Source organism: Carcharhinus amblyrhynchos, chromosome 16 (assembly GCF_965287045.1).
Source record: "Carcharhinus amblyrhynchos chromosome 16, sCarAmb.v2.hapA, whole genome shotgun sequence".
NCBI classification, from domain to species: domain Eukaryota; kingdom Metazoa; phylum Chordata; class Chondrichthyes; order Carcharhiniformes; family Carcharhinidae; genus Carcharhinus; species Carcharhinus amblyrhynchos.
Window position 1 is genome coordinate 58,623,033 of NC_137339.1, and position 15,448 is coordinate 58,638,480.

The 15,448-nt window shown below is 42.5% G+C and overlaps 1 long non-coding RNA gene across 1 annotated transcript; it reads left to right on the top strand.

Annotated features, from left to right (window-relative positions):
- Positions 1-11,714: 11,714 nt before the first annotated feature.
- LOC145353760 (uncharacterized) lies at positions 11,715-14,945 on the top strand. The gene is made up of 3 exons (XR_013888762.1): positions 11,715-11,769; positions 13,615-13,716; positions 14,706-14,945. It is a non-coding gene; the product is annotated as an uncharacterized LOC145353760 (long non-coding RNA).
- The last annotated feature ends 503 nt before the right edge of the window (positions 14,946-15,448 follow it).

The window sequence follows — 15,448 nt, forward strand, 5'->3', positions numbered from 1 at the left end:
TGTCACTTCTATTCTGATGATGATGATGCTTCCTTCCACAAGGCACTTCTGAGCTGTCTACCTTCTCCCTCCAGTCAAAAGAACCGCCCCCAACTCCCCACTGTGCTTGGCAGGACTTCAACCCAGTCTGCCATGTATTTCTGCCCACTGACCCTGCCCCCCCACCACTTTAAGAACCATGATCCATTTGCTTCCCCTCTCTAAGAACAACAATCCATTCCCCTTGTCCTCTCTTTCCATCCCATCAGCCTTCACTTTCAAAGAACAAAAAAATACAGCACAGGAAAAGGCCCTTCAGCCCTCCAAGCCTGCGCTGATCATGATGCCTGCCTGAACTAAAACCATATGCACTTAATGAGTCTGTATCCTTCCATTACTATCCATATATTTATCTAGTTACATCTTAAATGATGCTCTCATATCTGCTCCCACCAGCTCCCTGGGCAGCCTGTTCCAGACATTCACTACCCTCTTTAAAAAAAAAACCTTGCCTTGTATATCTCCTCTAAACTTTCCCCCATGTACCTTTAAACCTATGTCTCCTAGCTCTTTTCTATCCTAGGAAAGAGCATCTATCCATTCTGTCCATGCCACCCATAATCTTAGACCTCTATCAGGTCACCCCTTAACCTCTGTCGTTCCAGTGAGAACAAACTGAGTTTATCCAACCTCTCCTCATAGCTAATACCCTCCAGAGCAAGCAGCATCCTGGTAAACCTCTTCGGCACCCTCTCAAAGGATATTTGTATAATTTTATTTAATTTCAAATGCTCCAACTTGACTATATATTTGTAAAGTATTCAAATTTATTTGAACATCCGCCATCATTTCCACCAACACCAGCAAACACGTCTTCACTTTGTCAAGAAGTCTAAAAAGACTGTTTCTCCCACTCACTCCTCTACCCTCCTCTGCACCCCCTGTAGTTGTAATACTTGCCCTTTTTACCACCTCTCTCTCATCAGTCAAGGCTCCAAACATTCCTTCCAGTGAAGCAGCAATTTACCTGTCCTTTTAATTTAGTCCAGTGTATTTGTTACACTCAATGTGCTCTCCTCCTATTTTGGAGAGACCAGGCTGGGTGACTGCTTTGTGGAACAGCCCTGCTCATTCAGCAACCATGATGCTGACCTTCTGGTTTACCATCTTGCTCGTGTCTCTGCCCTTGGCCTGCTACAACCTCCACTGGCACCCAATGCAAGCTGGAAGGATAGCACCTTATCTTCCAATGAGGCATTTTACAGCCTTCTGAAGTTGTTGAACTTATGAAATCTTGTCCTCTGCTTTTTTTTTGCCAAGTGCCAGGGTGTATCATGTTTTTATTTTCGATACAGCTATCTTTTATTTTACTGCTTAGTTTCTCTCCTGCAGCCATTGCCCTTTGTTCCAGAGTATCTTTGTTGTTTGATCTCTCACACTCAAACCTATCCCTTGCCTTCCCCTTTGTTCCACCTAACCCCTACCCCATCAATCACATTTCTACCTCTCCAGTGAAGGGTCATATTGCATGCAACGTTAACTTTTTTTTCTCTCGCCACAGTTGTTGCCATTGCTGAGTATTTACAGCACTTCATTTCAAATATCCAGCATCTGCTGTAGTTTGCTTTTATTATGATGGCATTCATAGGAGCTGCTGGTTTTGAGCTACTTTGAAAATATATCAAATGTATAATCCAGACTCCAGGATAACTGCTAAAGTGGCAAGTAATTTAGAGATGAGTGAAGGTGGAGTATCTGACCTTGCCAAAATTACACTCCAATTTGACTATATATTTGTAAAGTGTACATGTTTTGATATGTTATGGGAAACAGGAAATTAAACCCAGCTCGTGTTCTTTAATTCTTCCAAAATGAATAGTAAGAGAGTCAGAGTCTACAGTGCAGAAGGAGGCCATTTGGCCCATCAAGCACACACTGGTAATAATCCCACCCAGGTCCTATCCCCGTAACCCCATATATTTAACTTCCGAGTCCCCCTGACTATTCATTTTTGGAAGAATTAAAGAACACGAGCTGGGTTTAATTTCCTGTTTCCAATAACATATCAATCTAACCTGCACATCTTTGGGAGGAAACTGGAGCATGGGGAGAATGTGCACACTGTACATATAGTGAGCCAAGGCCAGAATTGAACCTAGGTCCCTAACGTTGAGGCAACAGTGCTGACTACTGTGCCACCATGTCACCCTATGTGGCTGCCTGACTGGAAACTAAATTATTGATCACAACTGGAGCAGAATTTTTTGTTTGTATTTGGTGAAAAATGAGTTGGATCTCCTGAGGGAGTGTTTCCCCAGTTGTGGCCAGGGATAAAAGAAGCCATCCTTGAGTCACCTAATCGCATTGTGTGGTGTTGAAATAGCCTTCCTGGTGTTTTTCCCCTGTTTCTTGGGTACTTTGGAATTTATAACTGAGGGGAATTTTGGATTTTCACTGCTGTCCAATTACTTTTTTAAGCTGCATATTGAGTGAGATTGGGCTCCATTGTGAAGACTCAATAGTGGAACAGAGCTTTCCAACCCTTGTTTGAAGTGCTGTGGTTCAAGTAGTAGCCACAGAAGCCTAGTCCAGTGAGGCTTGCTCTCTTCCAGAGGGAGGAAGCCTGTGCAGGAATGAAGGAAAAATGACCAGTTTGTGTTTCACTGATCCTGGAGCCGCATTCCAGTCACCCTTGGCATCCATTTTGGTGTTATTCTGTTTTCTTTGAGTTATAAGTTCATGAGATATGGAGCAGAATTAGGCCATTTGGCCCATCGAGTCCACTCTGCCATTTGAACATGGCTGATATCCTCCTCATTCCCATTTTCCTGCCTTCTCCCCATAGACCTTCAAACCATTGCCAATTAAAAAGCTATCAACTCAAATTTACTTGCTGTCCCAGCATCCACCATATTTGATATTTATGCCATGCATTGCATGTTTTGGGAACTATGGGGGGGGCTGGGGCTGGAGGGGGGGGGGGGGGGCGGGAAGAACTGGCATTAATCAAATCAAGCAAGTGGAGTTTTATGTGCTTCAGGAGACTGTTTGTTCATTGTGGCCAACAATTCAACTGTTCACTTTTCTTCCTGTTTTCCCTGGTCTCTGTTTGATCAACACAAGGCACTCAGCAGCTGAGATTTAGCTTGTTGGCTCTGAGTTTATCCATGCTCTGAGCTGTTGTATTTTCCAGACTTGCCAGAGACTAAGAGTGAAAATGTTTGCTTTTCAGTTCTGTTTCTTTTGCCAAAGGGAGCTTTTCTTCACCTGGGCCCTCATTTGTCACTTTTGTAAAAAGGTAAGGCTGCAGCTTTATTTTCTGGGTTTGTGTCTTTTAGCAAATGTATAACTAGTAAATCCAGAAATCCCATCAAAGTGATAGGGCAAGGACCATTCAGCCTCTTGAACCAGCTCCTGCCTTCCATGGCTGATCTGATCCTTACCCTTATTCGTCTAACTGTTCTGTTTAACATCTTTTACTTCACAAAAGTAACCAGAAAGGCTGTGGCATTTTGGTATTGTTGCTGGGCTATTAATCCATCGATCCAGGATAATTCTCTGGGAGCCTGGGTTCAAATCCCACCAGCTGTGGGATTTGAATTTCTAAAAAATCTAGAGTCTAATGGTTATGAATCCTTGTTGTCAAAACCCACCTGGTTCATGAATGCCCTTGAGGGAAGGAGATCTGCCACCCTTACCTGGACTGGCCTATATGTGATTCTCAAATGGCCTAGCAAGCCACTCAGTTCAAGAGCAATTAGGGATGGTCAATTGATGCTGGTCCAGCCATTGTTGCTGAAATTAAGTTTATAAGATATAGAAGCAGAATTTGGCCATTGAGTCTACTCTGCCATTTGATTATAAGAACATAAGAACATAAATAGGAGCAGGAGTAGGCCATCCAGCCCTTCGAGCCTGCCCCGCCATTCAATAAGATCATGGCTGATCTGTCGTGGCTCAGTTCCACATTCCCGCCCTCTCCCCATAACCCTTAATCCCCTCATCAAAAACCCATCAACCCGCGTCTTAAAAATATTTAGCGAGGTAGCCTCCACCACTTCAACGGGCAGAGAATTCCAGAGATTCACCACCCTTTGAGTGAAGAAGTTCCTCCTCAACTCCGTTCTAAACTGCCCCCCTTTTATCTTGAGGCTGTGCCCCCTAGTCCTATTATCCTTTCTGAGTGGGAAGAGTCTCTCCACCTCTATCCTATCCATCCCATTCATCATCATATATGTCTCAATGAGATCTCCCCTCATTCTTCTAAACTCTAATGAGTACAAGCCTAGTTTATTCAGCTTCTCCTCATAGCTCAACCCCCTCAACTCTGGCATCAGCCTAGTAAACCTCCTCTGCACTCCCTCCAAGGCCAAAATATCCTTGTGTAAATATGGCGCCCAAAACTGCACACAGTACTCCAGCTGCGGCCTCACCAATATATATTTTTGTTTTGTAACTGGTCGGCGCAACATCATGGGCCGAAGGGCCTGTTCTGCGCTGTAATGTTCTATGTTCTATACAGCTGCAGCAAGACCTCCCTACTTTTATATTCAATCCCCCTTGCTATGAAAGCCAGCATCCCATTCACCTTCCTGATCACCTGCTGCACCTGCAAGCTGGGTTTTTGCGACTCATGCACAAGGACCCCGAGGTCCCTCTGCACCGTCGCCTGCTGCAGTTTTTCGCCACGTAAGTGATAATCCTTCCTACCATTATTCCTACCAAAGTGGACCACCTCGCACTTGCCAACATTAAATTCCATTTGCCATTTCCTGGCCCATTCGCCTAGCCTATCTAGATCCTTCTGTAGACTCTCCACACCCTCCACACAATTTGCCTTTCCTCCAATCTTGGTGTCATCAGCAAACTTCAACACCCTACACTCGGTTCCCTCCTCCAGATCATCTATATAAATAGTAAATAGCTGAGGCCCCAGCACCGACCCCTGAGGCACTCCACTAGTCACCATCTGCCAATCTGAATAGCACCCATTGACCCCCACTCTCTGCCTCCTATTTGACAACCAATCCTCTATCCACGCTAACACCCTACCCCCAACTCCCTGTCCCCTGACCTTCTGCAATAACCTCCTGTGAGGTACCTTGTCAAACGCCTTCTGAAAATCCAGAAAGACCACATCCACCGGCTCTCCTCTATCCACCGCCCTAGACACATCCTCATAGAACTCCAGTAAATTTGTCAGACACGACTTCCCTTTAACGAAACCGTGCTGCGTCTGCTCTATCAAGCAATTCCTCTCAAGATGCCTCACTATTTCCTCCTGCTGATGTGCTCCTCATCCCCATTCTCCTGCCTTTTCCCCATAACCCTTCAACCATTACCAATTAAAATTCTGTCTAATTTCTCAAAGTTACTCACTGTCTCAGCATCTGCTGCACTTTGGGGTTGTGAATTTCACTGATTTTTCACACCCTTTTGGGTGAAGTAGTTTCTCCTCAACTGTTTTAAATTTGCTACCCTATCATAAGACTATGATATCTTGTCCTAGAATGCCCCACAAGAGGAAGCATTCACTCCACACTACTTTATTCTTTTTTTCATCTTGTATACCTCAATTTGATCTTCCTTCCTTGTTCTAAATGGCAAAGTGTAGGCCTAAACTGGTCAATCTCTCTTCATACGACAAACCACTCATCACCTGAATTCCTCTGAACTGCTTCCAATGCCATTACATCTTTGCTTAAATAAGGGGAGCAAAACTGTGCACAGTGCTCCAGGTATGTCTTGTTTGCATGTAACAATTCTTCTTTGCCTTTATATTCTATTCATTTAGCTACAAATGCCAAAACTCCATTCACATTCTTTATTATCTGCTGGATTTGTATGCTAGTTTTCTGTCACTCATGAACGAGGACACCCGGATCTCTCTGCACAGGAACATCCCAAATTCTTCCCCATTTAGATAATTCGCCTTCCCATTTTCCTGAGTAAAATGCATGACTTCACACTTATCCATGTTGAACTACATCTGCCACGTTTTGGCCCACTTTCCTAACCTCTATATCCACTTGTAGGGTTCTTATTTCCCCATTGCAACTCAGTGTCCCACCTATTTTTGTCATCTGCAAATTTGGCTATAGAGTCTTCTATTCCTAAAACAAAATCTCTTTTGAAGACTCCAAATGGCCCTTGATCTTGATGTTTTTCTTCATGTATCTGGCAAAGCTCTAATGTGCAGATTACTCCCTCTTTCTGGTTCCTTACTGGAAGGGAGATTGCATGTTTAGAGCACAATGCATAACACCCACACTGGGAGCTTCACTACTTATAGATTTGAATGGTGATATTCTCAACTATGTTTAGACTTAGCTGACAAAAGCCTTTGTTCTGAATTACCACTGAGTAATGAACATTGTTACCAGATCTAAAGCTTGGGTTTCAGTTATCTGTAGGTGTAAGAACATAAGAATATAAGTAGAAGCAGGAGTAGGCCACCTAACCCCTCGAGTCTGCTCCGCCATTCAATATGATCATGGCTGATCTGATAGTGGGTTCAGTTCCACTTACCTGCGTGGTCCCCATAACTCTTAATTCCCTTATTGGTTAAAGATCTCTCTACCTGTGACTTAAACACATTTAATGAGGTAGCCTCCACTGCTTCAATGGGCAGAGAATTCCAAATATTCACCACCCTCTGGGACAAAAGTTCCTCCTCGACTCTGTTCTAAATTTACTCCCCTGTATTTTGAGGCTATGCCCCCTAGTTGTTTCTACCCTGTCTGGTCCCTTCTTTATCTTATGTCTCTAAGGTCTCCCCTCAACCTTCTAAACTCCAATGAGTACAGGCCTAGTCGTCTCAATCTTTCATAAGCTAACCCCCTCATCTCCGGAATCAACCTGGTGAACCTTCTCTGTACCCCTGCCAAAGCTAATATCCTTCCTTAAATAAGGGGACTAAAGTTTTATACAGCACTCTAGGTGTAGATTCACCAGTACCTTGTACAGTTGCAGCAAGACCTCCTTGCTTTTATATTCTATCCCCTTTGCTATAAAGGCCAACGTTCCATTTGCTGCCTTGATCACCTGCAAGCTGAGTTTTTGTGATTGATTCATACACAAGAACCCCCAGGTCCCTCTGCACAGTAGCATGTTGTAATTTTTCTTCATTTAAATAATAGTCCATTTTACTATTATTCCTTCCAGAGTGGATAACCTCACTTACAGATCAATAGCTTAGATCTATAGATGTAAGCTATTGGCTCCAGCTAATCTATAGGCTTCTCTTGATTTGAGGGAAAGGTTTTGGGTCCTTGTGTAGTAAACATTTTCTTGTTTTCTACAGATCAATCTTTTCAGAGTGCTTTATGAAGGTAAGAGCATAAATATTTTGCTTCAGTTAAAGTTATTGGGATTCATAGAAACCTACTTTGAAGGCAGAGCTCCTTTCCAGCTAGTCTCAGTTCTTGAAGTTTGATTTCAGTGCAGTCCCACCACTATGATATGTACCTGTAGTAGTAAGACTGAGCTCCATATAGAGAAGTTCCTGCCTATGATAATTTGTCCTAAGCTGAACTCTTTGTAAGAAAAACACTTAAGCATACAGATATCTTTTGGGTAGAAGACTGCTGAAAATCCATTGGCACAAAGGTGGGCCAGTGAGTTGAATGCTTTGACTTATGAATTGTCTCAATTGTAGAAGTATTAAGTGGTGGTTGTTCACATTGGATGCCCAGTAATGTGATCTGGCATAGATGTGGGTATCTAGCACCAGCCTGTTACCATTCGAAATGACTTATCACTCTACTTCAATTGTGTAAAATTAACCCTGCTCATTCTGGCCTCACCAGTTGCTTCAATCTCTGACCTCCCTATAGAATCCTACACTGCAGAAGCAGGCCATTTGGTTCATCGAGTCTGCACCGATCACAATCCCAGCCATGCCCTATCCCCATAACCCCATGCATTTATCCAAGTTAGTACCCCTGACACTAAGGGGTAATTTAGCATGGCCAATCTACCTAACCTGCACATCTTTGAATTGTGGGAGGAAATCAGAGCACCTAGAGGAAACCCACACAGACATGGGGAGAACATCCAAACTCTGCACAGGCAGTAACCCAACATTTCTGCTCTATCCTGTTGCAACCTGGATTTTTTATTTAATCACCTATCCCCATGGAACAAATCCATTATCCTTTGGGAATGAGATGCTTGTTCTTCCATTCATACAGCAGTGCAGAATTAGATTATTAGCAACCTGCCACACACACCTCCCTTCTGCCACTTGTTTTCCTAATGGGCTTGTGATGGGATTCAGACATAGCAGAAAGAATTTGAATCTCCAGGCAAAAGAACAGTTCAGACCAATTTTCTCATTTTGCTAACTTACTCTTTTGCTTTTGGGTGGGAGGATTCCAATTAGGGTCTCTATTTCAGGAAATGGAGTATCAGGAGGGAAAATATGGATAGCACAGTGGTTAACATGGTTGCCTCACAGTGCCAGGGATTTGGGTTCAAGTCCCAGCTTGGGTCATTGTCTATGCGGAGTTTGCATGTTCTCCCCATGTCTGTGTGGGTTTGCTCCAGGTGCTCCAAATGACATGCTAATTGGGGTGTGTTGGCCATGCTAAATTCTCCCTCAGTGTACCCTAACAGGTGCCAGTGTGTGGTGACTTCACTGCAGTGTTAAGGTAAGCCTACTTGTGACACAAATAAACTTACAGTTCTCGAAGTCTTGGCTTCGAATATGCCCACTCACCACCAAAAAAAAATTAGGAATGGAATCTGTAGTTCAGAAAAAAATCCCATCTATCTAGGGGCAACAATGTGACCTTGCCAGCATTGATCATATCCCAAAAAAGTACTTTTTTAAAAAAAAATCCAAATGTTTTAATGGTAAAATGAAAAATGCTTTGTCCTAGGGCGGCCCAGTGGTTAGCACTGCTGTCTCTCTGCCCAAGGGACCTGGGTTTGATTTCCCAGCTTGGGTCACAGTCAGTGTGGAGTTTGCACATTCTCCCCATGTTTGTGTAGGTTTCCTCCTGGGTGCTCTGGTTTCCTCCTGCAATCCAAAGATGTGCAAGTTATGTTGATTGGCTATGCTAAATTGGCCCTTTAAAGTTCTGGGATGTGTAGGTTAGATGGATTAGTGGGGTAAATGTGAGTTTATGGGGATAGGGCCTTGGTGGGATTGTTGTCAGTGGAGACTCGATGGGCCAAATGGCCATCTCTTGCACTGTAGGAATTCTATTATTCTAGGACCATGGGTGTCCAGCTAATAGAAAACAGTGCATGATTTTTTTCCCCCAAGTAAGAAGGCAGTGAATAGTGGAGTGTTACAGGGTTGAAAACTTACACACAAAGCCCAAACAACAGATATGGGATGAATGAAGAACATTTATAATGGTGTTTCACATGTTGGAACCTTAAACCTGGCACATTTATACCCCTGTTGTTTAGACCCAGGTTGGAAACACCAATGTGTTTTGTAAAGCTAGCCTAGACTGCAAGTTTTACATTTGATTTTGCCATTGGTGCATATAAGATGTTTCTCACTAGGTGTGACCACCAGAAAGCTTTTATCAAACAAAGGTTACTTCAGAACACAGTTGTAATGTAACAAAGTAATTAAGCTAACTTTACCAATTACAAGACTTGAGCATGACACAGTACATTTAAATTCTAGCTATTCTGTTGTTCCAATATGAAAACAATACCCCATCAGCATACGCCCTTCAGAATTAGCACTAAAAGTATGCTCATGAGATACTAGATCTCCAGCTTTTAACACCTATGGACAGAAATTCAAACAGCAGTTTTCAGAGAAGGGTATGTGCTCGAGAGCAAAACAGAAGTAAATCTAATCTCTAGTTTTCAGATTCCGGAGAGTGGATAGGATAAGCCTCTCTGGAACTTCCGAAACAGCCTCTGAAAAACTAAGCTGGAATTCTCAAAGCCTCGCTGTCCCCAGTCATGAGACCTGGCCTGCCACTACTTCCAATCGAGTTCTACTCTACAATCCCAGGAAAAACAGCAAGACACTGGATTAGTTCAGATTAAAGCAAGCATGATGTCAATGTTACTGTTTAAGTAACAATAGAGAACAATGGCCAAAGACAACACAGCACCAACAAAATACTAGGGACTGCTTGAAACATGATTAAAATACACTTGTAGAAGGCACAGTATTATTACATGCCCAAATTCCTTCTGACTTAACGTGTGAGAAATGATTCACTGAACTGGAGGCTGCTTCCTTCCCTCTTCTAGAACTCACGATCACTATTTTAAAATTGGGGGTCACCCTTGTAGGGAAGAAATGAGGATTTTTAAGTGTTGTATGATGGATCTTGAGGTACATGTTGATAGCTCCTTGAAAGTGGAGTCACAGGTGAACAGAATGATGAAGAAGGCATTTGGCATGCTTGGTTTCATTGGTCAGAACATTGAATACAGGAGTTGGAACATCTTGAATTTGTACAAGGTATTGGTAAGGCCACACTTGGAATACTGTGTAATTCTTGTCACTCTATTATGGAAAGGATATTATTAAACTAGAAAGTGCAGAAAAGACATACCAGGATGTGACCGGGACTTGATGGATTGAGTTATAAGGAGAGGCTGAATAGACTGGGACTGTTCTTTCTGGACCATAGGAGGCTGAGGGGTGACCTTATAGAGCTCTATAAAATAGAGGGGCATAGACAAGGTAGATAATCATATCTTTTCCCAAGAGTCTAAAACTAGAGGGCATAGGTGTAAGGTGAGAGGGGAGAGATACAAGTGTCCAGGGGACAATTTTTCATAGAGGGTGGTGTGCCTGGAATGAGCTGCCAGAGGTAGTGGTAGAGGCAGGTACAATTTTATCTTTTGTAAAGCATTTAGATAGTTACATGGGTACAACGGGTATAGAGGGATATGGGCCAAATGTGGACAATTAGGATTAGCTTAGGAGCTTTAAGAAAAGGCAGCATGGGCAAGTTGGACCGAAAAGGCCTGTTCCCAGCATGGAAACATCTATGACTGTGACTTTGGAGCTCTCCACCTCAGGCGGTGGAGACTAGGTCACTGAGTATTTTTAAGGCAAAGGTAGATTGTTGTTGGGCAAGGGAATCAAACAATTAGGTGTAGATGGGAATGTAGAACTTGATATAAATGGATCTACTGTGATCTTGTTGAATGAATGGCAGAGGAGGGCTGAATGGCCTACTTCTGCTCCATTTAAATACATGAGACTCAGTTTGTGGTTGTGTCCTGCAGGAACGATTGGTGACATGCTCTATGGTTCTTGCAGTCATCCCAAAACACTTGATCTTTTTTCTGTAAGTCTTTTGCCTGATACCTGATAAGAATTAGTGAAAGTAGTGCAGCGCACAATAGTCAGAAGTGCTGCCTCAACACCAGGGACTGGGGTTCAATTCTGGCCTTGGATGTCTATGTGGAGTTTGCAGTTCTCCATGTCTATGGATTCCCTCCCATAGTCCAAAGACATGTGGGTTAGCAGGATTGGCCATGTTAAATTGTCCCTTATTGTCAGGGAGATTTACAGGGAAACACATGGGGTTACAGGGATAGGGCCTGGGTATAATTGGTGCATGCTTGATGGGGCTGAATGGCCTCCTTCTGCACTGTAGAGATTCTGAATTTATGAAATTTTTAAAAATAAGCATGCTCCACAAATCTTTGCTTTTTTTTTGTAGATGTCAATCCTCTTCCATGTATGCACCTTCCAGTTAACTACAAACCATTGATTGTAAGCACAGCAGAGGCTGGTGTTCAGGCACGAAGGTGCAGATGTGGATGGAAAAAGGTACAACAGTATGACTCCTGGTGAGTATTGTTCTCAAGCCCAGGGTGGCCATCAGTTGAACTGTAGCATCAATGTACTTGGCTGGGCTGCCTTTGAGGTCTTGCATCACAATGAGCAGTCTAATAAGAACATAAGTAGGAGCAGGAGTAGGCCATCTAGCCCTTCGAGCCTGCCCCGCCATTCAATAAGATCATGGCTGATCTGAAGTCCTAGCTCCAGTGTCTGAAAGGAAACATCATTAACTTTTATAGGTTGACCTGCTATTTAATTTTATTGTGATTAGTACTGCTGCCTCACTGCTCCAGGAACCCAGGTTTAATTCTTGGTTTGGAGACTCCATACACTATCTGTATGGAGTCTGCATGTTCTTCCCATGTCTGCTCCTGGCGCTCTGATTTCTTCCCATAGTCCAAAGAAGTGCTTTGGCCATGCCAAATTGGTCCTTGGTGTCCTGGAATGCTACAGTTTAGAGAAAATAGTGGGCTAAATATGTGGGGATAGAGCCTAGGTGGGATTGTTGTTGGTGCAGACCTGATGGGCCAAATGGCCTCCTTATGCACTGTAGGGATTCAATGAAGGACCTTGGTGCTTTTGTCAGCTTTTTTCAATGTTTTTCTTGTGGTCAACATGAATATTCCTATCAAAATACTGGGATGGAGTTGCATGGCCATTGCAATCCAAAGGGTGTTTGAACACACCCTTTAGATCAAGTCAAGCAAAGTCTCTTTTATACAAATAAAAAGTCTAGAAATGTAAACTTATTGGATTGTAATAGTGATAAGACAAAGCAAGCTGCGCACAGATTAGCAGTTGTCCAGTTCTCCTCCCACTGTACATCTATCCATCTGAGATGCTCCAGGACCTGACCAGTTTTGAAGGTAGACCAAAGAACGATTGTAGGACTTTGTTGGGAGTGACGTGGGTTTGCTGAAACTCAGCAGACCCATTTTGGGAGTCAGGTATTGACTTAATCAGGTGGCATGTGGTGCATCCTAAGACTTTCTCAGCACAGTTTCTTGGCAAAACAGATGGAATAATTTGTGCTGGAGTTGACCACCTCTAGCAGAAGTTGTCATCCATCGCATCGGTCAAAGTTTAGGCAGATAACCTGGTACTACAGTTACCTCAGCCAGCACTTGTGGATTCACAGTGGCACTTCTGTTGTAGGTACATTGATCACAATTGGCATATTGGTTTTATGATTTAATTATTTAGGACCTTAGTTTAAAAAAATCTTTCCATGACATCTATGGTCAGTGCCAGGAGCTGACTAATAAAATGCAGGAATTAACTTGGTAAGAATTTCACACAATTACTTTCAGTTGATAGCTTGGCAATAATCTTGGGTTTGAAAAAACCTTTTTCATCTCCGTCATTGCTGGGAAAGTTATGGGATTTGTAAATATAAAGCTACCAAAAATCTGATTTTATAACTTAATTTGGGGCAATGGTTTAGCCATGGTAAGGCTGCTAAGTAGGATTCTGAAGCTTAAAGTGCTATAGATTGGTATCATTTATTACAATTTTATAGGTTCAAGATTCCCCTACCTTGCTGTCTGGCCTACAGGCAACTCCAGAGCCACAGAAATTGTGACTCTCATCTTCCCTCTGAAATGGCCTAGGAAGCCACTCATTTCATAATGCCTACATCCCATGGGATAATTTATTTGCTTAAAGGATGTTCATACAAATATTTGTTTCGTCCCTGACTTCATTTCCACCTTACCTACTGGTTAACATTCCATTTGTAAGCTTCCATCTACTGGGTTGAAACTTTTTAGGGACTCGCAATGTGTCCGTAGATCTATTAAATCTTACAATTGGTCTTTAATTGAGAAGTGACCTATTGGTTTGCTTATGTTAAGGTGGAAAACCAAAGTTGAAAGCCAAGAGTCAGAAAGCTTGGTTGAGCAGCGCCTGTGCGTTAACAGTTGTTGACCTCGGAGAAAACTGGTACTAACAATAAGGTAGGTATTGTACATAAATGAATGTTAGATCTGAATGGGGAGGGAAGTATAGAGGATAATGATCAACACTTCTGGGAAATGATGAGTGAGTCTGAGAATAGTTAAGGAAAAGCCAAATTTGAGGGAGATGTCAATAGATCAGAGCTGGGTGGGTGGAAATTAAGGTAATAAATTGGCATTGCTGAACACATTAGAATCTAGTGCATGGATGGTTAGTGGCTATTAATATAAACAGTACTATTATCTCCTTTCATTACCTGGTTATAAATAAAGATGTTTTGTATTAATTATTAACCCAACAGCAAACTTAAGATAGGATGAACATGAAGGATTAGTTCATTTTAGCGTGCACAAAATTGGTCTCATGTTGCATTCACACTTGCGACAGTAAGAGGTGCAATAGAGAAAATAAGGTTTTACAGTGAAGAGACCACAGAGGAAATAAATATTGGAAATATAGTACCATTCCCTTCACAGTTTCCAGGTCAGAATTCTGGAATTCTCTCCCTACTGGCCCACAGAACATGGACTAAAGTGATTTAAGAAGGCAGCTCACCACCACCACCACCTCCTAGGGCAACTAGGGATTGACAATAAATGCTGGCCTGGCCAATGACACCATGTCCCATGAATGATTCTGTACCACTATTTTTTTATTCAAAGCCCATTGAGGTATAACTTCAGAGGTTGCTAGGTTGAAAACCAATGCTAGATCATTCATTTTTCCAGTGGTGTTGACTTTACACAATGAGGTTGACATGAAGAGATGAATCAGTCTTGTAGGTGATGGCACGTGACTCCCAGCAGGAGCAGTGTAGATGGAGACCAGGTATTCCACCTGGGCAGAGCACCTTTTCTGTTGGGGTGCTAATTGGATGGGGAACAGCAGACTGAGCTATGCAGTTCAGCAAGGCAAAATTACTTGTTTCGATTTTTGTGTACATACTATTTTTGTAGATTCCTAATATCCCACTATTTCACTTCCTCAGTGCTATCCATGGCGGAAACTTGGGAACTGTGGAGCTGACATGAAGACTAACTGGGATCATGATCTGATTAATGGAGGAATGAGTTATGGAATCCATGACTCTCGCTTGCTAAGCAAGCTAATAATCCACCTCACAACTAATAGGAATACAAAATGGATGCCTCTTTAACACAATGAACATTTTATAATTAAGCCTCGGCTATCATGAAGCACTTTACAGGAAGGGTGTCTATTATTTTTATTTGCGTACGTGTGTTCCACTATGGAAGGATAAGTGATTTTTACTCCAAAAAATATTGGTTTGTTTTGGTCCCTGAATGATGAAGTTAGTTTTGAAATGTTTATAGTTCCATTGCTACTTCCAGTAAGTGAGCTGCATTAAGTGCTCATTCTGATATGAAATGCTGGAGAGCCTGTCCCAAGGAAAAGATCAGAGCCTGTATGGACTCACTCTATGAAAGAAATGGTGAATTGTTTCACCTTTGAATTTGAAATTAGACTTTGTCTCCTACAGTAATTCAAATCGGGAAAGGAGAGAATGTGTGAACGTTTGGTTTACTCAATTTTTATATAATTGTCATGTTTTGGATCAGTGGTTGGAATATTCTGGAAATGAATGGGTGAGTTTTACTGAGAATCCTCAGAACCCCTTTTTTTTTTGTTGGTCAGCTCTTTACCAAATGATGTTCTCCAGACTTCTGCCACTTGTGGGAGGCAGGAATGAACTTAAACTGGGGCTTTCTG